Genomic DNA, 27665 nt, shown 5'->3' with positions numbered 1-27665 from the left:
GGATTAAGGAATTTGATTTCAATAAAAATGTGGGATTAAGAGCCATTGTTGCTTAGATTAGATTTTTTTTAACTTAGATTACTTAAAAGCGTGGAGACAGGCCCTTCGGCCCAACAAGTCCACACCGACCCTCCGAAGCACACCCACCCAGACCCATTCTCCTACATTTACCCCTTCACCTAACACTACGAGCAATTTAGCACGGCCAATTCATTGTTGGGGGGTGGGGGTGGGGAGGGAAGCCCACCTGGTTCACTGATGTCTTTTAGGGAGGGTAATTGTCGCCCTGACCTGGTCCTAAAGTCCCACAGCACGGAGACATCCTCTTCGTCTCAAACTGGTCCATGCCAGCCAAAGTGTCTGTCCACACTATTCCCCATTTCCCTGCGCCTGACCCCTATCCTTCTAAACCTTTCCTATCCAGGCATTTGGCTGACACATGACTCCAGTCCCTCAGCAACGAGTGGCTGACCCTTATCGGGCCCTACTGGGATGCCCAATAAATAAATAAAAGCTATGCCCGTGAACGAATGGGAGAGGAAACAAATCCGAATCTCAGTGCCAATCCCCAGTCGACACGGATCTATCGGCGGCTATAGAAATGCAGGAACATCGTCAGCTCCCTTGTCAGTTGCTGCCCCGTCTGAGTCAGTCAGATTAAAGCAATTCCCATCCCCCCGGCAACCACCCCCCGCTGCCCCCTTCCCCTCTCTCTACCACTTCCTGAATCATTTCCGTGGCTCAAGGCAGAGGGGAGGGTTTGCACTGTAACCCACGCCTCCCGCAGACTGATCCAAATCTCGAAGGGCGCTCGGATGCTTCTTTAAGCGAACCTGAAGGGACAGGCCAGGAACGTCAGGCGCTACTTCAATGCAGCTGGGCCAGGCATTCCCAGTGGACCCTGGCTGGCCGGTACATTAGCGAGGGTTCCGAATCAAATCTGGACGAGAGTTTCGTCCCTGCAGCAGGTTGACCCCGCGCCGTTCTGAGTCATTTTCGCTTCCCGATGCTGGCTGCGTCTCACAGAAGTGAAAACCAGCAGATGTCAGAGCGCTGGGCAAAAAACACTATCCACCTTCTGCACCTTCAAGAATAGGTTCTGGGCTACCGCAAATGAAGCACTGGCGATGAGTCTAATATGTCAGGTCCTGTTTATCCAGCTGGCTATATCTACAGGTAGGTCAACTCCCTCACTCCTTCGCTCGCACTGAACTGGTTCCCATAACCCGTGGGGGGATTGAACCATTCCCAAAAGGAGCAGCATAGAGTCACACAACACGGAAACAGGCCCTTTGGCCCCTCCCGTCCATGCTAGCCAGTTGTCCTAACCCTAACTCATCCTGTTTGGACCCTATCCCTCGAAATTGATGCTGAGGAAGGGTCACCGGACCCCAAATGTTAACTCTGCTCTCTCTCCGCGGAACTGCTCAAGTTCTCCAGCAATTCCTGCTTTTGCTTCTGATTTCCAGCAACCATTTTCTTTTTCTCTCCCCCCTCCAAACCCCTTCCTCTTCATGTCCCCATCCAGATGCCTTTTAAATGCTGTCATTGTACCAGCCTCCACCACTTCCTCTGGCAGCTCATTCCATACACGTACCACCCTCTGGGTGAAAAAGTTGCCCCTTAGGTCCCTTTTATATCTTTCCCCTCTCACCCTAAACCTATGCCCCTCTAGTTCTGGACTCCCCCACCCCCAGGGAAAAGACTTTGCCTATTTACCCTATCCATGTCCCTCATGATTTTATAAACCTCAATAAGGTCACCCCTCAGCCTCCGACGCTCCAGGGAAAACAGCCCCAGCCTGTTCCGCCTCTCCCTATAAGCCAAGCCCTCCAGTCTCACTAGCTCCTTTGCAAATTATTTTTGCGGTCTAATAACATTCTTCCTCCATCCTCCCAATAATAATCTTTGGTCCTTCCAGCCCTTGTTTTGAAGAGTCAGAATTGACATCTGAATAACGTGCCAAGTGTACAAAAATGCGGTCGTTGTCCGGGGGGGCAAAGTCAGAAATCGCACACCAGCTTCCAGTCCAACAGGCTTATCACAAGCTCTCGGAGCGCTGCCCTTCGTCAGGTGAAGTGCGTCTGATGTTACCCACCCCCGTCCAACCCCGTCTTTTCCACATCATTGTCCAGAGAAGCTTGAAGGGAGAAGTTAAGTGATTTGTTTTGGAAAAAAAAAGCAGGAATTGCTTGAGAAACTCAATGGGTCTGGCATTATGGGTGGAGAGAGAAATTGAGTAAATATTTAAGTCCACTATTCATATTAGCTGGGAAAGTGCCGTACTTGCGAATTCAGGAGTGTGGGATAGGTGGGTGGATAAGTAGAGACAGAGCCGAGAGAGAGACAGAGCCGAGAGAGAGAGAGAGAGACACAGAGAGAGACAGAGAGACAGAGCCAAGAGAGAGACAGAGCCGAGAGAGAGAGAGACAGAGACAGAGAGAGACAGAGAGAAAGATAGAGACAGAGAGAGAGACAGAGACAGAGAGACAGAGAGAGAGATAGAGACGGAGAGAGAGAGAGAGCCGAGAGAGAGAGAGACAGACAGACAGAGCCGAGAGAGAGAGGCAGAGCCGAGAAAGAGAGAGAGAGAGACAGAGAGACAGAGAGAGAGAGAGAGAGAGAGAAAGAGACGGAGAGAGAAAGAGAGAGAGCCGAGAGAGAGAGAGAGACAGACAGACAGAGCCGAGAGAGAGAGACAGAGCTGAGAGAGAGAGAGACAGAGACAGAGAGAGACAGAGAGAAAGATAGAGACAGAGAGAGAGACAGAGACAGAGAGACAGAGAGAGAGATAGAGACGGAGAGAGAGAGAGAGCCGAGAGAGAGAGAGACAGACAGACAGAGCCGAGAGAGAGAGGCAGAGCCGAGAAAGAGAGAGAGAGAGACAGAGAGACACAGAGAGAGAGAGAGAGAGAGAAAGAGACAGAGAGAGTGATATAGAGAGAGAGAGGTAGAGAGAGACAGAGAGAGAGATAGAGACAGAGAGAGAGAGAGACAGAGAGAGAGAGAGACAGAGAGAGAGAGAGAGAGAGAGAGAGAGACAGACAGACAGAGCCGAGAGAGAGAGACAGAGAGACAGAGAGAGAGATAGAGACGGAGAGAGAGAGAGAGCCGAGAGAGAGAGAGACAGACAGACAGAGCCGAGAGAGAGAGGCAGAGCCGAGAAAGAGAGAGAGAGAGACAGAGAGACACAGAGAGAGAGAGAGAGAGAGAAAGAGACAGAGAGAGTGATATAGAGAGAGAGAGGTAGAGAGAGACAGAGAGAGAGATAGAGACAGAGAGAGAGAGAGACAGAGAGAGAGAGAGACAGAGAGAAAGAGAGAGAGAGAGAGAGAGACAGAGAGAGAGAGAGAGAGAGTCGAGAGAGAGACAGACAGACAGACAGACAGAGCCGAGAGAGAGAGACAGAGAGAGAGAGAGAGAGAAAGAGACAGAGAGAGCGATATAGAGAGAGAGAGGTAGAGAGAGACAGAGAGAGAGATAGAGATGGAGAGAGAGAGACAGAGAGAGAGAGAGACAGAGAGAGAGAGAGAGAGATGGAGAGAGAGAAAGAGACAGAGAGACAGAGAGACAGAGAGAGACAGAGAGATAGAGAGAGAGAGACAGAGAGAAAAAGAGACAAAGAGAGAGATAGAGACAGAGACAGAGACAGAGACAGAGAGACAGAGACAGAGATAGAGACGGAGAGAGAGTGAGTCAGACAGAGCCGAGAGAGAGAGAGAGAGAGAGACAGAGCCGAGAAAGAGAGAGAGAGAGAGAGAGACAGAGAGAGAGAGAGAGACAGACAGAGAGAGAGATATATAGAGAGAGAGATAGAGAGAGACAGAGAGAGAGATAGAGACGGAGAGAGAGAGAGACAGCCAAGAAAGAGAAAGAGAGAGAGACAGAATGAGAGATAGAGAAACAGAGAGAGAGTGAGAGAGATAGAGACAGAGAGAGAGAGATACACAGAGAGATATAGAGAGAGAGAAACGGAGAGAGAGAGAGATAGAGAGAGAGAGAGAGAGACAGAGAGAGAGATAGAGACGGAGAGAGAGAGAGAGACCAAGAGACAGAGAGACCGAGAGACAGAGAGACATAGCCGTGAAAGAGAGAGAGAGAGAGAGACAGAGCTGAGAGAGAGAGAGAGACAGAGAGAGAGACAGACAGAGAAAGAAAAAGCCAGAGCCAAGAGAGAGACAGAGAGAGATAGAGAGACAGAGAGAGACAGAGAGAGAGAGAGAGACAGAGACAGAGAGACAGAGAGACAAAGAGACAGAGAGGGACAGAGAGACAGATCGAGATGGAGAGAGAGAGAGAAACAGAGAGAAAGAGAGATAGAGACAGAGAGACAGAGCCTAGAGGAGGGAGAGAGACAGACAGAGAGACAGAGCCTAGAGAGACTGAGAGAGAGAGATAGAGGGGGTAGGCATACAAAGGGATTAACGATATTAGCCAGGAGAAGAATAAGTGGGAATGAGAGCTAAGGGTCAGAGGGAATGGGTAGTCTGTGCTTAAAGCAACTTGTGAAATGTGAAATAAGATTGAGAGTGCATGAGAAAACCTTTAGATCTCATTATCACTTTTAAACTTCTGACAGGACTGAACAAGGTAAACGCAGGAAGGATATTCCCGATGACCCTGGGGGGGGGGGGTGGAGTTCAGAACCAGAGGGCTCTCAGTCTAAAGGGGACGGGGTCTCACTGAGATGTCTGCACCCAGAGAGTGGGGAAACTGTGGGATTCCCCGCTACAGAAAGCAGCTGAGGCCAAAGCATTGAATGTGTTCAAGAAGGAGTTAGATACAGTTCTGAGGGCGAAAGGGGTCGAAAGACATGGGGGAGAAAGCAGGAGCAGGGGAGTGAGTTGGAGGATCAGCCGTGATTGTATTGAATGGAATAGCAGACTCGAAGGGCCGAAGGGCCGAATGGCCTACTCCTGCTGCTATTTCCCCTGTTTCCCGTGTGACACGAACATGTTAACTTTTTAGCTTCAATTCAAAGCCTGTAGAACCTCAGCAGCACGTCCTGATTTGATTCTGAGTGTCACTGACCCATCGCGGGTCACAGAGATCCTGGGGGAGCTGAGACTGCATTTTGTGAACACATTTGCACACGCCAATTGCAGTGTTTTTTCACAGGATTGTTATCCTTCGAGAACTGGGGCACTATACAATTCGGTGTGCCAACCTAGAAACTTGTGAGGTTTAATTTAATTACATCTGATCCAGAAACGTATGCTCAACAGCACAGACATTGAGGAGAAAATGTAACTCTGAGAATAACCATATTTGTGTGCACATGTTGACTCATTTTGTTGTTGCTAATAGAGGAAGCAGAGAATTGCGAAAAGCAAACCATTACCTCACTGCCTTTACCTTGGAAGTGAACATTGGCTTCCTACTGCGGGAGTGCTGAGCAAGATTGTTTCGATAACCGCCCCCAAATTCCTTCGGGATTGAGAACAGCGAAATAATTCAGCGACATCCTCATTTCCAATTATTATGGCAGGATTATTCTGGAGTCCTGTTGGCCCATCATGCCTGCACCTATCCACCGCCAATCTCCCGTCTTTTCCAGACATCAATGCACACCCTTTCTATCTGAATAGTCATCCAAAATTCCTCCTGAATGCCTCAACTGAACCTCCCTCCACTACGTTTCAACTCAAAACCCACTATTCATAAAGCAAGCAGGGAAGGCAGGTTTTAATATTCAACTGCAGTCGCGAGCTATTTTTCTTTCAATGTGAAGTCATAAAGTCATGCAACACAGAAACAGACCCTTCGGCCCACTCAGTCCATGCTGACCAAACTAAACTAGGCCCCCCTGCCTGCTCCTGACCCATCTCCTCCAAATCTTTCCTGTCCATGCCCAAATGTCTTTTAAACATTGTAACTGTCCCCACACCCCCCACTTCCACAGGAAGGTCATTCCACACACGAACCACCCTCTGTGTAAAAAACTTGCCCCTCATGTCTTTTTAAATCCCTCTCCCTCACCTTAAAAATGTGCCCCCTAGTCGTGACAAGCCCCCACCTGAGGGAACAGACACCTCCACTAACTTTATCCATACCCCTCATTATTTTATCAATTTCTATCCTCAGCCTCCGACGTTCCGGGGAAAACAGCCCCAGCCTATCCAGCCTTTCTTTATAACTCCAACCCTCCCATTCCCAGCAACATCCTGGGAAATCTCTCCGGAACCCTCTCCAGTTTAATAATATCCTTCCTATAACAGGGCGACCGGAACTGGACACAGTATTCCAGAAGGGGCCTCACCAATATCCTGTACAACCTCAACATGACCTTCCCAACTCCTACACTCAAAGGCCTGAGCAATGAAGGGGAGTGTGCCAAATGCCTTCTTCCAGACCCCAACAGCAACTACCATACGCTAACCGAAACATCCTGGTTCTGTGAGAGAGCTGGCCACACTCGCTCAGGCTGCTTCTATTGTTCCAATGTTAAGAAAGAAAGCCCAAGGCCTCATACGTTGTCTGGATTAGTGGTGCTGGAAGAGCACAGCAGTTCAGGCAGCATCCGAGGAGCAGCAAAATCGACGTTTCGGGCAAAAGCCCTTCATCAGGAGAGGAACGTCGATTTCGCTGCTCCTTGGATGCTGCCTGAACTGCTGTGCTCTTCCAGCACCACTAATCCAGAATCTGGTTTCCAGCATCTACAGTCATTGTTTTTACCTCATAGGTTGTCTGTCCTTTCTTAGACTGACCTGTCCTTTCAGCCCCACTCTCTCTCTCTCTCTCTCTCTCTCTCTGGAAGAAACCAGGGACACTGCCGAAAGCAGCAGCGTTACTGTTGCCATGTACATAAAGCCCGCGGTGATGACTGGGGGAGAGTCTGACTCGCTGCCTTCTCTCTATCCCACAGTCGCCATCGCTCAGAGAATTGTCGTTGCAGACTCCGTGACAGGGATCGCGGGGGAGCGATTGACCTGCCCTGCCTTTTTATCCACGATGAGACCAGCCTCCGGGTCGTCCAGGCCACTTGGCTAAAGCGGAGAGAGGGGACGGATGAGAACATCGCTGTGTACAACCCGCAGTTGGGGATGAGTTACCCCACCATGTCTGGGAGGGTTCTCTTCCACAACGCCACGTCTGGCAACTGCACCCTGACCATCCACCCCCTGGAACTGGGGGACCAAGGCGTATACAGTTGCGAAGTCAACGTTTTTCCCGTCGGGCAAGTTCGAATCCAGGACCGAGCTGACGGTTCTAGGTGAGCCGGGCGCGCCGACTCCCACCCTCTGTCCTGTGAGGCCACGATCCGTGCTTCCTCCCCCCACCCCCTCCCCCCCCCTCCCCCCACCCCCTCCCCCCCCCCTCCCCCCACCCCTCCCCCACCGGGATGCTGCTGTGCGAGGGATTCGTGCGAGGGAACGGCGAATCCAGCCGAAGAGGGGATTACCCCCGCATCACGCCCAGCAGGCGTGAAACGGGGTGAGGGCGCTGCGCCCCCTGCGGGGCAGAGGGGGTGCTCTCTGCACAGCAGGATCCCACAGGCAGCGAGGTGATCCAGACCTGTCTGAGCTGCTTTCACAGGCTTTGGGGATGGAGGGGTTGGGAGGGTGGTTTTAAGAACACCGAGCAGAAATTAGGCCATTCGGCCCATCGGGTCTACTCCATCATTCAATCATGGTTGATAAGTTTCTCAACCCCATTCTCCCACTTTCTCCCCATAATCCTTGATTCCCCTTACGTACCAAGAGCCTATCTATCTCTGTGTTAAATATACTCAGTGACTTAGCCCCCACAACCTTCTGTGGGAGTGAATCCCACAGATTCCCCACCCTCTGGCTGAAGAAGTCTCTCCTTACCTCCATTCTAAAAGGTCTTCCCACGATAGGGCGAGGGATGGGTTAGAGCCAGGATTAGGGTCAGGGTTAGGATTAGGTTTAGGGTTAGGTTACTCTAAGACTGTGCCCTCGGGTCCTAGTCTGTCCTACCAATGGAAACATCTTCCCAGTGTGCACTGTGTCCAGGCCACACTGTAAGTTTCAATTAGATCCCCCCCTCATCCCTCGAAACTCCATCGAGTATAGACGCAAAGACCTCAAATATTCCTCATATCTTAAATGTTCCATTCCTGGAATCAATCGCGTGACCCTCCTCTTAACACACCCCATATACCTTCTCCCAGTGTCTGCGTGGGTTTCCTCCCACAGTCCAAATATGCGTAGGTTAGGGTGGATTGGCCATGGGAAATTGTCCCATCGTGCCCAGGGATGTGCAGGTTAGGGTGGATTGGCCATGGGAAATTGTCCCATAGTGCCCAGGGATGTGTAGATTAGGGTGGATTGGCCATGGGAAATTGTCCCATCGTGCCCAGGGATGTGTAGATTAGGGTGGATTGGCCATGGGAAATTGTCCCATAGTGCCCAGGGATGTGCAGGTTAGGATGGATTGGCCATGGGAAATTGTCCCATCGTGCCCAGGGATGTGTAGATTAGGGTGGATTGGCCATGGGAAATTGCCCCATAGTGCCCAGGGATGTGCAGGTTAGGGTGGATTGGCCATGGGAAATTGTCCCATAGTGTCCAGGGATGTGCAGGTTAGGGTGGATTGGCCATGGGAAATTGTCCCATAGTGTCCAGGGATGTGTAGGTTAGGGTGGATTGGCCATGGGAAATTGTCCCATAGTGTCCAGGGATGTACAGGTTAGGGCGGATTGACCATGGGAAATTGTCCCATAGTGCCCAGGGATGTGCAGGTTAGGGCGGATTGGCCATGGGAAATTGTCCCATAGTGTCCAGGGATGTGCAGGTTAGGGTGGATTGGCCATGGGAAATTGTCCCATAGTGTCCAGGGATGTGCAGGTTAGGGTGGATTGGCCATGGGAAATTGTCCCATAGTGTCCAGGGATGTGTAGGTTAGGGTGGATTGGCCATGGGAAATTGTCCCATAGTGTCCAGGGATGTACAGGTTAGGGCGGATTGACCATGGGAAATTGTCCCATAGTGCCCAGGGATGTGCAGGTTAGGGCGGATTGGCCATGGGAAATTGTCCCATAGTGTCCAGGGATGTGCAGGTTAGGGTGGATTGGCCATGGGAAATTGTGCCATAGTGTCCAGGAATGTGCAGGTTAGGGTGGGTTGGCCGTGGGGAATTGTCCCATAGTGCCCAGGGATCTGCAGGTTAGGGTGGATTGGCCATGGGAAATTGTCCCATAGTGCCCAGGGATGTGCAGGTTAGGGTGGATTGGCCATGGGAAATTGTCCCATAGTGCCCAGGGATCTGCAGGTTAGGGTGGATTGGCCATGGGAAATTGTCCCATAGTGCCCAGGGATCTGCAGGTTAGGGTGGATTGGCCATGGGAAATTGCCCCATAGTGTCCAGGGATGTGCAGGTTAGGGTGGATTGGCCATGGGAAATTATCCCATCGTGTCCAGGGATGTGCAGATTAGGGTGGATAGGCCATGGGAAATTGTCCCATAGTGTCCAGGGATGAGCAGGTTAGGGTGGATTGGCCTTGGGAAATTGCCCCATAGTGCCCAGGGGTGTGCAGGTTAGGGTGGATTGGCCATGGGAAATTATCCCATTGTGTCCAGGGATGTGCAGGTTAGGGTGGATTGGCCATGGGAAATTGTCCCATAGTGCCCAGGGATGTACAGGTTAGGGTGGATTGACTCAGACCAGGTGAAGATGGCAGTTTCCTTCCCTAAAGGACATTAGTGAACCAGATGGAGCTTCCCCCCAACAATGGATTCACGGTCAGCATTGGGCTCTTAATTCCAGACATTTACTGAATTCAAATTCCAACATTTGCAGTGGTGGGGTTCAAATCCGGGTCCCCAGAACATTACTAGGATCTCTGGATCGACATTTGGAAAGTTTGGCACTGGAACAGCAGAGCAGGCCACGCAGCATCTGAGGAGCAGGAGATTCGATGTTCCGGGCATCAGGAATTCTTCCTGACCTGCTGTGGTTTTCCAGCACCACGCCTTTCGACTCCAGCATCTCCAGCATCTGCACTCCTCACTGTCTCTGGACTAACAGTTCCGGCGAATTTGCCGCTGCCTCCAGTTTCTGATCCGATCGGCCGTGATCTTGTCAACCCGCGGTGCAGGCTCGAAGGCCCGAATGGCCTACTCCTCGCCCCCATGACATCTCTTTTCTCGTTTCGCGTTGAAGTTAATCTTCAAAACCGCACGCCGGGCCTTCCAAGTGCGCACTCACCCTGCCGACCCATCTTTCCCCCCACCCCCCTACCCCAGTCAGGCCCATCAGTCGCGTCATTGCCATGCCAACGGAGATCGGGTGGTCCGAGGCGCTGGTCGCCAACTGCACAGCAGCCAATGGGAAGCCCCCAGCCGACGTCACGTGGATTGCCAAACTCCAGGGGAGGGTGACGTCAACTCGGAGGGAAAATCCGGACGGGACAGTGACTGTCTTCAGTCAGTACAGAATAATTCCCAGCAGAAAGGCCAATGGACAGAACGTGACATGTGTGGTATCCCATGATGCATTAACGGCTCCGGTGAGCTTACCAGTGACGTTATCAGTCCTCTGTAAGTATGACATTGGGGGGCATTATTAACCAACAGTGGCTCAACTCGATTAAAATTAATTCATGGAGATCACTGATAAGGCCAACATTTATGGTCGCAGAGTCATAGAGATGTACAGCATGGAAACAGACCCTTCGGTCCAACCCGTCCATGCTGACCCAGATATCCCAACCCAATCTAGTCCCACCTACCAGCACCCGGCCCCTATCCCTCCAAACCCCTTCCTATTCATATCCCCATCCAAATTCCTTTTAAATGTTGTCATTGTACCAGCCTCCACCACTTCCTCTGGCAGCTCATTCCATACACGTACCACCCTCTGGGTGAAAACGTTGCCCCTTAGGTCTCTTTTATATCTTTCCCCTCTCACCCTAAACCTATGCCCCTCTAGTTCTGGACTCCCCCACCCCAGGGAAAAGACCTTGTCTATTTACCCTATCCATGTCCCTCATGATTTTATAAACCTCTATAAGGTCACCCCTCAGCCTCCGACGTTCCAGGGAAAACAGCCCCAGCCTGTTTAGCCTCTCCCTGTAGCTCAAACCCTCCAACCCTGGCAACATCCTTGTAAATCTTTTCCGAACCCTTTCAAGTTTCCCAACATCTTTCCGATAGGAAGGAGACCAGAATTGCACACAATATTCCAACAGTGGCCTAACCAATATCCTGTACAGCCGCAACATAACCTCCCAATTCCTGTACTCAATACTCTGACCAATAAAGGAAAGCATACCAAATGCTGCCTTCACGATCCTATCGACCTGCGACTCCACTTTCAAGGAGCTATGAACCTGCACTCCAAGGTCTCTTTGTTCAGCAACACTCCCTAGGACCTAACCATTAAAAGTATAAGTCTGCTAAGATTTGCTTTCCCAAAATGCAGCACCTCGCATTTATTTAAATTAAACTCCATCTGCCACTTCTCAGCCCATTGGCCCGTCTGATGAAGAGCCCGTTATAATCTGAGGTAAGCTTCTTTGCTGTTCACTACACCTCCGATTTTGGTGGCATCACTGATTACATAGAAACATCAAAGAGCACAATGGGCCAACTCACCTTGTCTGAGCTGTAAGGATTCTCAGGGGCCCTTCGGCCCATTGATTCCTCACTGACAAAGAAAACTACCCCCTAAATCTACATGAGTTCCCACTTTCCAACACTTGGCCCTAGCTTCGAATGTTAACATCTTGTATTTGGGAACAGTAACATGGGCTGAAGGGCTTCTCCAGATCCCCACAGTGCAGAGGAGGCCATTTGGCCCTTCCAGCCTACTCCCCCATCCATCATCATCACGGCTGATCATCCAACTCAATAGCCTCATGCTGCTTTCTCCCCGTGACCTTTGACCTCAATCGCCCCTCCGCGCCACCCCCACCCCCACCCAAGTGCAATATCCAACTGCCTCTTGAATATGTTCACTGTTTTGGCATCAGCTCCTTCCTGTGGGAATGAATCCCACAGGCTCCCCACAAATGTCTCCTCATCGCTGTCCTAAATGGCCCACCCAGAATCCTCAGACAGTGACCACTCACCCCACCCCCCTGCCCCCCACTCCCCGGTTCTGGACACACCCACCCTCAGGAGCTGAGTATTCCCTTCAACTGCTGCAGTCCATGTGCTGGGGGTAGACCCACAATGCTGTAAGGGAGGCTGAATGGCCACTCAAACACACTGTAGAAACGGCCAATATATTTCCAAGTCAGGACGGTGAGGGGCTCGGAGGGAAACTTGCAGGGGCGGAGGGGGGGGGGGGGGGGGGGGGGGGGGGGTTCCCAATGTAGAGCAAGTGCGGGTGCCCCCTTTACCTGCTTGATGGAGAGCAGGTCGTGGGTTGGGAAGTCACTTTTGGGAGGTCTACTATGTCTGTATCTGCCATGCTTTGGATAGCCCTCGCTGCTCTAGACACACATTCACTGCTCCATCGCTGAGTATCACTAACTAAATCATGGGTACAATACAAGACAATGCAATGAAGAAGGCCTAACAGTGAAAGTTCAATAACCCTGCTCTCATGTTCCATGCTATATTTGGGGCACCCTCACTTGCTTCTTTCATTGTAACCCTGGAGGTATGGTCAAGGCTGCTGTGCTTTTACCGAGACATTGCCAAGAGTGTGGTGCTGGAAAAGCACAGCAGGTCAGGCAGCGTCCGAGGAGCAGGAGAATCGACGTTTTGGGCAAAAGCCCTTCCTCAGGAACGATGCTGGGAGCCTCAGGTGGAGAGATAAATGGGAGGGGGGGGTGGGGATGGGGAGCAGGTGGTTGAGAGTGGGATAGGTGGATGGAGGTGGGGGTAAAGGTGATAGGTCAGAGGGGAGGGTGGAGTGGATTGCTGGGAAGGGAGATTGGCAGGTAGGACAGGTCATGGGGACAGTGCTGAGCTGGAAGGTTGGAACTTGGGTAAGGTGGGGGGAAAACTGTTGAAGTCCACATTGATGCCCTGGGGTTGGAGGGTCCCGAGGTGGAAGATGAGGCGTTCTTCCTCCAGGCGTCTGGTGGTGAGGGAGCGGCGGTGAAGGAGGCCCAGGACCTCCATGTCCTCGGCAGAGTGGGAGGGAGAGTTAAAGTGTTTGGCCACAGGGCCGTGGGATTGATTGGTGCGGGTGTCCCAGAGATGTTCTCTGAAGCGCTCTGCAAGTAGGCATCCAGTCTCCCCAATATCAAGGAGACCGCATCGGGAGCAACGGATGCAGTAAATGACATGTGTGAAAGTGCAGGTGAAACTTTGATGGATGTGGAAGGCTCCTTTAGGGCCTTGGATGGAGGTGAGGGAGGAGGTGTGGGCACAGGTTTTGCAATTCCTGCGGTGGCAGGGGAAGGTGCCAGGGCGGGAAGGTGGGTTGTAGGGGGGGGCGGGCGTGGACCTGACGAGAGAGTCACGGAGGGAACGGTCTTTACGGATTGCAGATAGGGCTGGACAGGGAAATATATCTCTGGGACCCGTTTGGAAATGGCAGAGGATGATGCAATGTTGACAGACGTTGGTGGGGTGGAAGGTGAGGACTGGGGGGGGGGGGGGGGGGGGGGTTCTGTCCTTGTTGCGGTTGGAGTGGTGGGGAATGAGGGCGGAGGCGCGGGATGTGGACGAGATGCGTTGGAGGGCATCATCAACCCACATGGGAGGGGAGATTGCGGTCTTTAAAGAAGGAGGCCATCTGGTGTGTTCGGTGGTGGGACTGGTCCTCCTGGACATAGCCAGGCAGGAACCTCTTCACTCCTGGTGTCTGACCATGGGTGTCTGTCAGGAGGAAGAACAAGTCAGCAATGAGTTTGTTCCCATTGTGAACATACGGTGATGAAGTGGGATTTGAAACAGGGTTCCTGATCCACACGCACAAATACTACACACATGCACCCGAACTAACGAGTTGGGAACTCAAGTAGATCGATGCAATCTATTTTGAATCGTATTCTCTTGCACTTGTTCAGATTTCTCCTGTGTGAAAGACCCCATTTGTAAACGATGAGAAAGTGCTGACTGATTTTCTATTTCTGCTTTGATATTTTGTTTTCTTTCTCCGGTTAGACTCTCCGGAAGTGAGAATTATTGGGTACGACGGCAACTGGCAAGTAAATCAACACAACGTTAGCCTCAGTTGTCTTGCTGAGGCAAACCCACCAGCAACAAGTTACCGCTGGACAATGTACGTCACTTTGGCTAATCAAGCATTATTAGGTCAACCTGATCTGGGATAGACGGCATGCTTAAAATCCAGCAACTCTTTGGAATCACCGAATCCCCACAAGTGCAGAAAGGCCATTCAGGCCATCGAATCTGCAATGACCCTCCGAAGGGCTTCCCACCTTATCGTTGTACTTCCCTTCGCTAATCCACCCGAGTCTGCACATCCCTGGACACTATGGGACAATTTCCCATGGCCAATCCACCCTAACCTGCACATCCCTGGACACTATGGGACAATTTAGCATGGCCAATCCACCCTAATCTGCATATCCCTGGACACTTTGGGACAATTTAGCATGACCAATTCACCCTAATCTGCACATTCCTGGACACGATGGGACAATTTCCCATGGCCAATCCACCCAAACCTGCACATCCCTGGACACTATGGGACAATTTAGCATGGCCAATCCACCCTAACCTGCACATCCCTGGGCACTATGGGACAATTTAGCATGGCCAATCCACCCTAACCTGCAGATCCCTGGACACTATGGGACAATTTCCCATGGCCAATCCACCCTAACCTGCACATCCCTGGACACTATGGGACAATTTCTCATGGCCAATCCACCCTAGCCTGCACATCCCTGGACACTATGGGACAATTTCCCATGGTCAATCCACCCCTAACCTGCACATCCCTGGACACTATGGGACAATTTTCCATGGCCAACCCACCCTAACCTGCACATCCCTGGGCACGATGGGACAATTCCCCCTGGCCAATCCACCCTAACCTGCACATCCCTGGGCACTATGGGTCAATTTCCCGTGGCCAATCTACCCAAACCTATACATCTTTAGACTATGGGAGGAAACCAGAGCACCTGGAGGAAACTCACGCAGATACGGTGAGAATGTACAAACTCCACACAGACAGTCCTGAAGGTGGAATCGAACCCAGGTCCCTGCTGCTGGGAAGCACTGTGTTAACCACTGAGCCACTGTCCTGAAGGTGGAATCGAACCCAGGTCCCTGCTGCTGGGAAGCACTGTGTTAACCACTGAGCCACTGTCCTGAAGGTGGAATCGAACCCAGGTCCCTGCTGCTGGGAAGCACTGTGTTAACCACTGAGCCACAGTCCTGAAGGTGGAATCGAACCCAGGTCCCTGCTGCTGGGAAGCACTGTGTTAACCACTGAGCCACTGTCCTGAAGGTGGAATCGAACCCAGGTCCCTGCTGCTGGGAAGCACTGTGTTAACCACTGAGCCACTGTCCTGAAGGTGGAATCGAACCCAGGTCCCTGCTGCTGGGAAGCACTGTGTTAACCACTGAGCCACTGTGCTGCCTCCCACATTAGTTCTAATATTTCATAAAAATACTGAACATTCTCCCATAAAAACAATTCAATTGCTCTCTCTCTCTAACTCTTCCCTCTCCAGGAAGGATGGGATTACACTGGAAGTGAATACAGAGGGAGATTCACCAGGAAGTTGCCCTGGAGCAGAGAGGGTTAAGGGTGACGTGATAGTGGGATATAAGATTATGAGGGGCATGGACAGGGTGGGTAGGAAGCAGTTGCTCCCCTTAGTCAAAGGGTTAACAATAAGAGGACATCAATTTGACTTGACAGGCACAAGGTTTAGAGGGAATTTGAGAAAAATCTCTTCGATTATGGAGTCAGAGTCATACCGCGTGGAAACAGGCCCTTTTGCCCAAACTGGTCCATGCTGACCATAACGTCCACTCTGCTGGTTCCAGTTGCCGGCATTTGGTCCATATCCCTCTGAAACCTCACTGTGCATGTACCTATCCAAATGCTTTTTGGATGTTACTGGTGTACCTGCCTCAACCATGCTCTGTGTGAGGAAGTTCCCCCTCAGCTCCTTCCTGAATATTTTGTCTTTTCTGGAAGGTTTCGGGACTGGAATGCGCTGCCTGGGAGGCGAGCTGAGGCAGGAAACCTCACAACCTTTCCAAACGTCCTTCAAAGAACACTTGACATAGCACCATATTGAAGGTCTGGTGCTAGATAGTGGGACCTGTGGAGGTAGCAGGGTATTTTTTGGCAGGAGAGACTCAAGTAGTCAAATGGCCTCCACTGTCCTGTAAGGTTCTATGTATCAGGTTACCTGGACCCCTCTGCACCATTGCTAACTTTCTCTCTTGAAGTAATGTTCAACTTCCCTCGTGTGTAAAGTGTAAAGTTCACATTGTCTCATTTTATACAGCATTCGCTTAATTTTTACCCACTCGTTCCTCTTATTAATATCCCTCTGTAGGCCATTCACCTCACCCTCACAACTTGCCTCCTTACCAATGTTTGTAATCACCAGAAAAGTTAGCTTCCACGTATTTATTCACTCGTTAAGGTGAATTGTAAGAAAAAAAGTTAAGGGCTGCGTTACCGTAAAGTTCAAATTTTTCCTTCCGGGAGAGTACTCTGTCCAGTCGCCCTGTTATAGGAAGGATATTATTAAACTGGAGAGGGTTCCGGAGAGATTTCCCGGGATGTTGCCGGGAATGGGAGGGTTGGAGTTATTCAGAAAGGCTGGAGAGGCTGGGGCTGTTTTCCCCGGAGCGTCGGAGGCTGAGAGAATTTTTTTTAATGCATTTATTCAATCAGGGAGTCACCTTTTTTTGCACAGCCCTAATTGCCCAGAGGGCAGTTAAGAGTGAACTGCATCGGTGTGGGGTCTGGAGTCACGTATAGGCCCAGACCAGGTGAGGATGGCAGTTTCCTTCCCGGAAGGACATTAGTGACCCAGATGAGGTTTTTTCCGACAATGGATTCATGGTCATCATTAGACTCTTAATGCCAGATGTTTATTGAATTCAGATTCCACCATCTGCCGTGGTGGGATTCGAACCCGGGTCCCCAGAACATAATCGGGGTCTCCGGATTAACAGTCCAGTGCTAACACCATTAATCTATCACTTCCCCAAAAGGTGACCCTATAGAAGCTTATAAAATAGTGAGGGGTATGGTTGGAGTTATTGGTAGTTCTCCCTTCCCTTAGATGGGCAACATTAAGGTTAGGGAACATCAAGTGGTTGGCATGGTGGCTCAATGGTTCGCACTGCTGCCTCATGGCGCCAGGGACACCGGGTTCGATCCCACCCTCGGGTGACTGACTGTGTGGAGTTTGCACATTCTCCCCGTGTCTGCGTGGGTTTCCTCCGGGTGCTCCGGTTTCCTCCCACAGTCCAAAGATGTGCAGGTCAGGGTGGATTGGCCATGCTAAATTGCCCGTAGTGTTAGTTAAGGGGTAGATGTAGATGTAGGGGTATGGGTGGGTTACGCTTCGGTGGGGCAGTGTGGACTTGTTGGGCCGAAGGGCCTGTTTCCACACTGTAGGGAATCTAATCTATTTAGGTAGCACATTTTTAAGGAGAGAGATTTTAAAAAGACACGGCAGGGGAGGGGGCAATTATTTTACCCAGAGGGTGGTTCGATGTGTAGAATGACCTTCCTAAGGAAGTGGGGGGGGGGGATAGATCCAACGTTTAAAAGACATTTTGATAAGGACATGGACAGGAAAGAGTTGGAGGGAGATGGGCCAGGAGGGACTAGTTTAGTTTGGGACTGTGTTCGGTGTGAACTCTCTCCATGCTGTATGACTCGATATGATTGTGGAGCCCACCAGATTTTGGAGAGAGTAGGACCTAACGAGAACAATGTCCGCTCGGGACAACCAGACAAGAATGGGAGAGAGATGTGACTGGGACATTAGGGTGATCAATCCCGATGGAGAAGGCTGGTGGAAGATTGGAGGCAATAAATCCTCATACAGGCTGGCTTGGCCAAATGGCTTTACGTCCATCTGACCAATGCTGGCCTCCAATCCAACTCCCAACTTATCGCTCTCCTTCTGTATCCCTTCCCAGAATCAGTCTTGCATTCTGTTCAGGAAGGGGATAGCTATCGAGATCAGAGTGAAATCGATCTTAATGTAGTGTTGAAGGACACCGACCACGCCTCACCAGAGCAGAGATAACTGAGAGTTGGGTGTGTTATTCCCAGGAGCTCAGGGGTTGTGCCTGAACGTGCCCGCATAGCGGGGAATCAGCTGATCATTGACCGAGTGGATTATTCTGTGAACGGAACATGGATTTGTGAAGCTACAAATGAACTTGGAAAGGGGAAAGGAGGAATTGTAATTGTTGTGAGAGAACCAGACTCGCTCCGTGCAGGTAATCTTCAACTATAAAATTAAAGGGCTTTTGGGGGTGGGAAGATTTCTTTTTGTCTTAACTAATGCCAGATGCATGTGACGATCGTGGAATCCACAGAGTGCAGATGGAGGCCTTTCAGCCCATTGAGGCTGCACCAACTCGCCAAAGAGCATCCCAACCCAACCCCCAACCTACCAATGTAATCCCCACATTTCCCATGGCTCAACCACCTCACCAACACATCCCTGGACACTATGGGACAATTTCCCATGGCCAATCCACCCTAACCTGCACATCCCTGGGCACTATGGGACAATTTCCCATGGTCAATCCACCCTAACCTGCCCATCCCTGGGCAGTATGGGACAATTTCCCATGGCCAATCCACCCTAACCTGCACATCTCTGGACACTATGGGACAATTTCCCATGGCCAATCCACCCTAACCTGCATATCCCTGGGCACTATGGGACAATTTCCCATGGCCAATCCACCCTAACCTGCACATCCCTGGGCACTATGGGACAATTTCCCATGGCCAATCCACCCTAACCTGCACATCCCTGGGCACTATGGGACAATTTCCCATGGCCAATCCACCCTAACCTGCACATCCCTGGACACTATGGGACAATTTCCCGTGGCCAATCCACCCTAACCTGCACATCACTGGGCACTATGGGACATTTTCCCATGGCCAATCCACCCTAACCTGCACATCCCTGGACACTATGGGACAATTTCCCATGGCCAATCCACCCTAACCTGCACATCCCTGGACACTATGGGACAATTTCCCGTGGCCAATCCACCCTAACCTGCACATCCCTGGGCACTATGGGACAATTTCCCGTGGCCAATCCACCCTAACCTGCACATCACTGGGCACTATGGGACATTTTCCCATGGCCAATCCACCCTAACCTGCACATCCCTGGACACTATGGGACAATTTCCCATGGCCAATCCACCCTAACCTGCACATCCCTGGACACTATGGGACAATTTCCCGTGGCCAATCCACCCTAACCTGCACATCCCTGGGCACTATGGGACAATTTCCCATGGCCAATCCACCCTAACCTGCTCATCCCTGGACATTATGGGACAATTTAGCATGGCCAATCCACCTTAACATGCACATCCCTGGGCACTATGGGACAATTTCCCATGGCCAATCCAGCCTGACCTGCTCATCCCTGGACACTATGGGACAATTTCCCATGGCCAATCCACCCTAACCTGCACATCCCTGGACACTATGGGACAATTTCCCATGGCCAATCCACCTTAACATGCACATCCCTGGGCACTATGGGACAATTTCCCATGGCCAATCCAGCCTGACCTGCTCATCCCTGGACACTATGGGACAATTTAGCATGGCCAATCCACCCTAACCTGCACACCTTTGGACTGTGGGAGGAAACCGGAGCACCCGGAGGAAACCCACGCAGACACTGGGAGAATGTGCAAACTCCACACAGAGAGTTGCCTGAGGGTGGAATCGAATCTGGGTCCTTGATGCTGTGAGGCATATTTGCTAACACTGAGCCACTCAGAGTAACGTCTGGAATAAACAAGGCTCGCAATGGGATAATTTTGTTCATGAGCTGTTTATGGAAGAAAATTAATGACTTCTTCTCCGTGTGGAACTTTATAGGCAAGTTTTATGGATCCACCATCGTGTTCATTGTCACAGGGACCATCATAGGGATCTTGATCATAATTGTCTCATGCGCCATTGTGATTGTGAAGAAACAGAAGACAATAGAGGGTAAGCAGTTTAATATTCTCATGGATTCTTTTAACATCTCCCACTCTGGGGAATATAGAGCTTGGTCAGCATTGGAAACAGCCTTAAAGAAGGTTCACTAGTGTGAGCCTGGGACGATGGGTTTGTCTTGGGGGGAGAAATTGGACAGATAAGGCTCATTTGGATGATCCCAATATAGAGGGAGTGTCTTATGAGTAAAGGTTACACAGGTTGGGACTCTACTCGCTGGTGTTTAGAATGAGCGGTGATCTCATTGAAACATATCAGATTCTGAAGGGGCTGGGCAGGGTCAATGCTGAAAGGGAGGCCCTCCCCCCCCCCGGGAGAGTCTAGGAGGACAGGGCACCATCTCAGAACAAAGGGGCACCAATTTCAGACTGAGCTGAGGAGGAATTTCTTCCTCAAAGGGTTGTGAGTCTTTGGAGCCCCCTACCACAGAGGGCCGCGGGGCAGAGTCCTTGTGTATGTTTAAGGATGCGGTAGATAGATCCTTGATCAGTTAGGATTCACGGGGCAAGGGAGGACAGTGGACGTGATAGATGTGTCAGATCAGCCATGATCCTGTTGAATGGTAGAGCTGGCTCGAGGGGCTCCTGTTCCTAGCCCTTATAAGTCTGATATCGTCAGAGTTTACAATGAATGAGGGGGCGAAACCCATAAGATACTGAGCTGACTTAACAGACTGGACTCTGCGGATAATTCCCTCCCTCCTGGGGGAGTCTAGAACCGGGGGAACGGTTTCAGAATAAGGGGGTGTTCAATTGAAGGCGGAGGCGAGGGGGGAGTTTCTGCTCTCAAATGGGCTTGGAATTCCCTTTCTGAAGAACAGCACACGCGCATCAGGCCAACTTTGGCTCAACCGGGGACTCAGAGAGTGGGGCGGGGAGGCGGAAAAGTAGAGTTGAGAGGCCACGACCTTACCTAAAGGTGGAGCGGATTTCTGGGGCTGAATGGCCTCCTCCTTCCAAAAGCGTGTCGGGAAATCAGGACAAAGGCGCGGTCCATTTCCCATTAGTTTCAGATCAGTTGGCGTACAGTACACAGTTGGTTTGAGCTTGGACGCTGAGGTTCAGGTGAATATCCACTGTCGAAGCGGAGGAACCGTTTCTCACTCTCTTCCATTGTCTTTGTTCACACAGACGGCAAGTCTGATGCCCAGCCTTTTACCAGAAAGGTGAGTCACGATCATCAGCGAGGTAACGTACATGCCTCATAATGTCTCCCCTCAGCCCTTCACTATTTCAAAGCTGGAATCTCTGGAGGAGTTAGCATTGCCTGGGAAAAGTGGGAAATGAGATTGAAAATATCACTTTGCCCAACTGACTTGTTAGCCAAGGATGGAACGCAGTTCGACCTCGGTTGCGCACTAAGCCATGATGGTCTAGTGGTGCAGTGAGTAGCAACCCTACCCTCCGAGACAGGGGACTTGGGTTCAAGTTCCATCTTCTGAGAGGTGACATGGAAACAGACCCTTCGGCCAAACCAGTCTATGAGGTAAAAACAATGGCTGCAGATGCTGGAAACCAGATTCCTGATGAAGGGCTTTTGCCCGAAAAGTCGATTTCGAAGCTCCTTGGATGCTGCCTGAACTGCTGTGCTCTTCCAGCACCACTAATCCACAAACCAGTCTATGCCGATCAGACAGGTCAGGCAGCATCCGAGAAGCAGGAAAATCGACGTTTCAGGCAAAAGCCCTTCATCAGGAAGGACCTGCTGTGCTTTTCCAGCACCACTCTGATCTCCAACATCCTTTTTGCCATGCCAATCAGATATCCTAACCTAATCTAGTTCCATTTGCCAGCACTTGACCCATATCCCTCCAAACCCTTCCTATTCCTATACCCATCCAGATACCTTTTAAATGTTGTCATTGTACCAGCCTCCACCATTTCCTCTGGCAGCTCATTCCATACACGTACCACTCCCTGCGTTAAAAGGTTGCCCCTCAGGTCCCTTTTAAATATTTCCCCTCTCACCCATGCCCCTCTAGTTCTGGACTCCTTTATGCTGGGAAAAAGACCTTGTCTATTTATCCTATCCATGCCCCTCATGATTTTATAAACCTCTATAAGGTCACCCCTCAGCCTCCGATGCTCCAGGGAAAACAGCCCCAGCCTGTTCAGCCTCTCCCTGTAGCTCAGATCCTCCAACCCTGGCAACATCCTTGTAAATCTTTTCTGAACCCTTTCAAGTTTCACAACATCTTTCCGATAGGAAGGAGACCAGAATTGCACACAATATTCCAACAGTGGCCTAACCAATGTCCTGTACAGCCGCAACATGACCTCCCAACTCCTGTACTCAATACTCTGACCAATAAAGGAAAGCATACCAAACGCTGCCTTCACTATCCTATCTACCTGTGACTCCACTTTCAAGGAGCTATGAACCTGCACTCCAAGATCTCTTTGTTTGGCAAGTGTCCATTAAGTGTCACTAAGTTAAAAATCACACAACACCAGGTTATAGTCCAACAGGTTTATTTGGAAGCATTAGTTTTCGGAGCGCTGCTCCTTCACCAAGTGGCTAGTGGGGCGGTATCATAAGACTAGGCAAAAGTGAGGACGGCAGATGCTGGAAACCAGAGTTTAGATCAGAGTGGTGCTGGAAAAGCACAGCAGGTCAGGCAGCATCCGAGGAGCAGGAAAATCGACGTTTCGGGCAAAAGCCCTTCATCAGGACTAAAGGATCAGGTATCATCAGACATTGAATTTATCGTAAAAGATCAAAGTGTCATACAACTGGTGTGGCGTATTGAACAAACCGAGATTCAGTCTCTAATCACTTAAAATGGGTCACAGGTTTCGATTTATGAATATGTAACTCCCAGAATTTCTTTCAAGTCACAGCCCCAGGATATTTGAAGGTTTTTTTTTTAAGAAAAGGGTGATATCTCAGCTCAGACAATGCCATTAAAGGTGTGGGGTTAGAGTCTGTCTGCATCCCAAGGTGAATCAATTCAAACTTGATCCTATCCCACCAACAGCGGAGCCACATCACAGTGTTTGCAACTCTCAACCTGAACGTGCTCGATGGCGCTAACTCTTCAAAGACTGACGTGGATGAAACTGGAGCAACAGTAGATGCAGATGTTCATGTTAATTAGAGGCAGTCTTCCTTTGCGGATCAGAAGCTAAATGCTGGGTCTGATTCATTACTGTAACTGCTCAGTAACTGGGTCCAATTAAAATACGAAAACACGCTCACAATGACTCCAAACATTCTGGAACTGGATTCTTACATTGCTGTAACAGATTTTAAACACTGTGTGTAACCACTTGATCCTGTCTCGTTCTTACGTTCCGACTGCCTGTAGTCCTCTTTGGTCGCATTTCAATTCACTCATCAGTCAGCGAAAGGGACCATTGCATTTCTCTAGAGCCTTTTGTGGCTGCGTCTGAAAGTCCTTTCCAGCCGGGGTGAGACATAGGTAATGTTCCGGGACCCAGGTTCGAATCCTGCCGCGGCAGATGGTGGAAGCTGAATTCAATAAAAAGCGGGAATTAAAAGTTTAATGATCTTGAATCCATTGCTGACAGTCAAGAAACGCCATCGGGGTCGGCAATGTCCTTCAGGGAAGGAAACTGCCTTTCATACCTGGTCTCGGCCTACACGTGACTCTAGACCCACAGCAATGTGGTTGACTCTGAACTGCCCCCTGGGCAATTAGGGATGGGCAATAAATACAGGCCCAGCTGGAGATACCCTCATCCCCTGAATGAATAAAGCAAACGATAATTTTGTCAGACAAAGATCAAAGAATAATGAACTTTTCCTTCAGATGTGGTTACGTTCCAATCGAGGGGGTCAGTTAGCCTCCATTGCCTGAATTGCAAGTGGGTTCAGTTGTTTCAAGATTCCCGACAATGTGAAAGTAGGCCATTCAGCCCATCGTGTCCACAACAAGCCTCCAAACAGCATCCCAGTCACAGCTCAGAACACTACATTTCCCTTCACTAATCCACCCTAACCTGCACATCCCTGGACACTATGGGACAATTTCCCATGGCTAATCCACCCTAACCTGCACATCCCTGGACACTATGGGACAATTTCCCATGGCTAATCCACCCTAACCTGCACATCCCTGGACACTATGGGACAATTTCCCATGGCTAATCCACCTGAACCTGCACATCCCTGGGCACTATCGGACAATTTCCCATGGTCAATCCACCCTAACCTGCACATCCCTGGACACTATGGGACAATTTCCCATGGCCAATCCACCCTTACCTGCACATCCCTGGGTACTTTAGATTAGATTACTTACAGTGTGGAAACAGGCCCTTCGGCCCAACAAGTCCACACTGCCCCACCGAAGCGTAACCCACCCATACCCCTACATCTACATCTACCCCTTACCTAACACTACGGGCAATTTCTCATGGCCAATTCACCTGGCCTGCACATCTTTGGACTGTGGGAAGAAACCGGAGCACCCGGAGGAAACCCACGCAGACACGGGGAGAACGTGCAAACTCCACACAGTCAGTCGCCTGAGGTGGGAATGGAACCCGGGTCTCTGGTGCTGTGAGGCAGCAGTGCTAACCACTGTGCCACCGGGTACTATGGGACAATTTCCCATGCCCAATCCACCTTAACCTGCACATCCCTGGACACTATGGGACAATTTCCCATGCCCAATCCACCTTAACCTGCACATCCCTGGGCACTATGGGACAATTTCCCATGCCCAATCCACCCTAACCTGCACATCCCTGGGCACTATGGGACAATTTCCCATGGCCAATCCACCCGAACCTGCACATCCCTGGGCACTATGGGACAATTTCCCATGGCCAATCCACCCTAACCTGCACATCCCTGGACACTATGGGGCAATTTCTCATGGTCAATCCACCCTACTCTACACATTTATGGATTGTGGGAGGAAAGTGGAGCACCTGGAGGAAACCCACGGAGACACGGGGAGAAAATACAAACTCCACGGAGACAGTCGCCCGAGGCTGGATTTGAACCCGGCTCCCTGGCACTGTGAAGCAGCAGTGAGAAACACTGAGCTGTTGACTGAGGTTACCTTGAAGAGATGTGGCAGGGAGCAAATGTTCGGGTGGCCGTGCTATTACGTTCTCTTGGCCTCCCCAATCTGCCTATGTTCAGGGTGATTTTGTTTCTTCAATTCGCTCTTATAACGAAGTGTCTACAGCTGTGGGACAGGAAGGTGGTTAGATGGATCTGCAGCTGTGGGACAGGAAGGTGGTTAGATGGATCTACAGCTGTGGGACAGGAAGGTGGTTAGATGGATCTACAGCTTTGGGACAGGAAGGTGGTTAGATGGATCTACAGCTGTGGGACAGGAAGGTGGTTAGATGGATCTGTAGCTGTGGGACAGGAAGGTGGTTAGATGGATCTACAGCTGTGGGACAGGAAGGTGGTTAGATGGATCTACAGCTGTGGGACAGGAAGGTGGTTAGATGGATCTACAGCTGTGGGACAGGAAGGTGGTTAGATGGATCTACAGCTGTGATACAGGAAGGTGGTTAGATGGATCTACAGCTGTGGGACAGGAAGGTGGTTAGATGGATCTACAGCTGTGGGACAGAAAGGTGGTTAGATGGATCTACAGCTGTGGGACAGGAAGGTGGTTAGATGGGTCTACAGCTGTGGGACAGGAAGGTGGTTAGATGGATCTACAGCTGTGGGACAGGAAGGTGGTTAGATGGATCTACAGCTGTGGGACAGGAAGGTGGTTAGATGGATGTACAGCTGTGGGACAGGAAGGTGGTTAGATGGATCTACAGCTGTGATACAGGAAGGTGGTTAGATGGATCTACAGCTGTGGGACAGGAAGGTGGTTAGATGGATCTACAGCTGTGGGACAGGAAGGTGGTTAGATGGATCTACAGCTGTGGGACAGGAAGGTGGTTAGATGGATGTACAGCTGTGGGACAGGAAGGTGGTTAGATGGATCTACAGCTGTGGGACAGGAAGGTGGTTAGATGGATGTACAGCTGTGGGACAGGAAGGTGGTTAGATGGATCTACAGCTGTGGGACAGGAAGGTGGTTAGATGGATCTACAGCTGTGCGACAGGAAGGTGGTTAGATGGATCTACAGCTGTGGGACAGGAAGGTGGTTAGATGGATCTACAGCTGTTGGACAGGAAGGTGGTTAGATGGATCTACAGCTGTGCGACAGGAAGGTGGTTAGATGGATCTACAGCTGGGGGACAGGAAGGTGGTTAGATGGATCTACAGCTGTGGGACAGGAAGGTGGTTAGATGGATCTACAGCTGGGGGACAGGAGGGTGGTTAGATGGATCTACAGCTGTGGGACAGGAAGGTGGTTAGATGGATCTACAGCTGTGGGACAGGAAGGTGGTTAGATGGATCTACAGCTGGGGGACAGGAAGGTGGTTAGATGGATCTACAGCTGTGGGACAGGAAGGTGGTTAGATGGATCTACAGCTGGGGGACAGGAAGGTGGTTAGATGGATCTACAGCTGTGATACAGGAAGGTGGTTAGATGGATCTACAGCTGTGGGACAGGAAGGTGGTTAGATGGATCTACAGCTGTGGGACAGAAAGGTGGTTAGATGGATCTACAGCTGTGGGACAGGAAGGTGGTTAGATGGATCTACAGCTGTGGGACAGGAAGGTGGTTAGATGGATCTACAGCTGTGGGACAGGAAGGTGGTTAGATGGATCTACAGCTGTGGGACAGGAAGGTGGTTAGATGGATCTACAGCTGTGGGACAGGAAGGTGGTTAGATGGATAGGCAGCTGTGGGACAGGAAGGTGGTTAGATGGATCTACAGCTGTGATACAGGAAGGTGGTTAGATGGATCTACAGCTGTGGGACAGGAAGGTGGTTAGATGGATCTACAGCTGTGGGACAGGAGGTTGGTTAGATGGATCTACAGCTGTGGGACAGGAAGGTGGTTAGATGGATAGGCAGCTGTGGGACAGGAAGGTGGTTAGATGGATCTACAGCTGTGGGACAGGAAGGTGGTTAGATGGATCTACAGCTGTGGTACAGGAAGGTGGTTAGATGGATCTACAGCTGTGGGACAGGAAGGTGGTTAGATGGATGTACAGCTGTGGGACAGGAAGGTGGTTAGATGGATCTACAGCTGTGGTACAGGAAGGTGGTTAGATGGATCTACAGCTGTGGTACAGGAAGGTGGTTAGATGGATGTACAGCTGTGGGACAGGAAGGTGGTTAGATGGATCTACTGCTGTGGGACAGGAAGGTGGTTAGATGGATGTACAGCTGTGGGACAGGAAGGTGGTTAGATGGATCTACAGCTGTGGGACAGGAAGGTGGTTAGATGGATCTACAGCTGTGGGACAGGAAGGTGGTTAGATGGATCTACAGCTGTGGGACAGGAAGGTGGTTTGATGGATCTACAGCTGTGGGACAGGAAGTGGTTAGATGGATCTACAGCTGTGGGACAGGAAGGTGGTTAGATGGATCTACAGCTGGGGGACAGGATGGTGGTTAGATGGGTCTACAGCTGTGATACAGGAAGGTGGTTAGATGGATCTACAGCTGTGATACAGGAAGGTGGTTAGATGGATCTACAGCTGTGATACAGGAAGGTGGTTATTGGATCTACAG

The 27665-nt window shown here is 50.6% G+C and overlaps 1 pseudogene; it reads left to right on the top strand.

The window, feature by feature from the left end:
- Positions 1-788: 788 nt before the first annotated feature.
- Positions 789-23809, top strand: LOC140458839 (nectin-1-like; annotated as a pseudogene).
- Positions 23810-27665: the final 3856 nt, after the last annotated feature.

This window comes from Chiloscyllium punctatum, chromosome 34, assembly GCF_047496795.1.
Source record: "Chiloscyllium punctatum isolate Juve2018m chromosome 34, sChiPun1.3, whole genome shotgun sequence".
NCBI classification, from domain to species: domain Eukaryota; kingdom Metazoa; phylum Chordata; class Chondrichthyes; order Orectolobiformes; family Hemiscylliidae; genus Chiloscyllium; species Chiloscyllium punctatum.
Note: the sequence above shows the minus strand (reverse complement) of the source record. Positions and strands in the feature narration are given on the sequence as shown.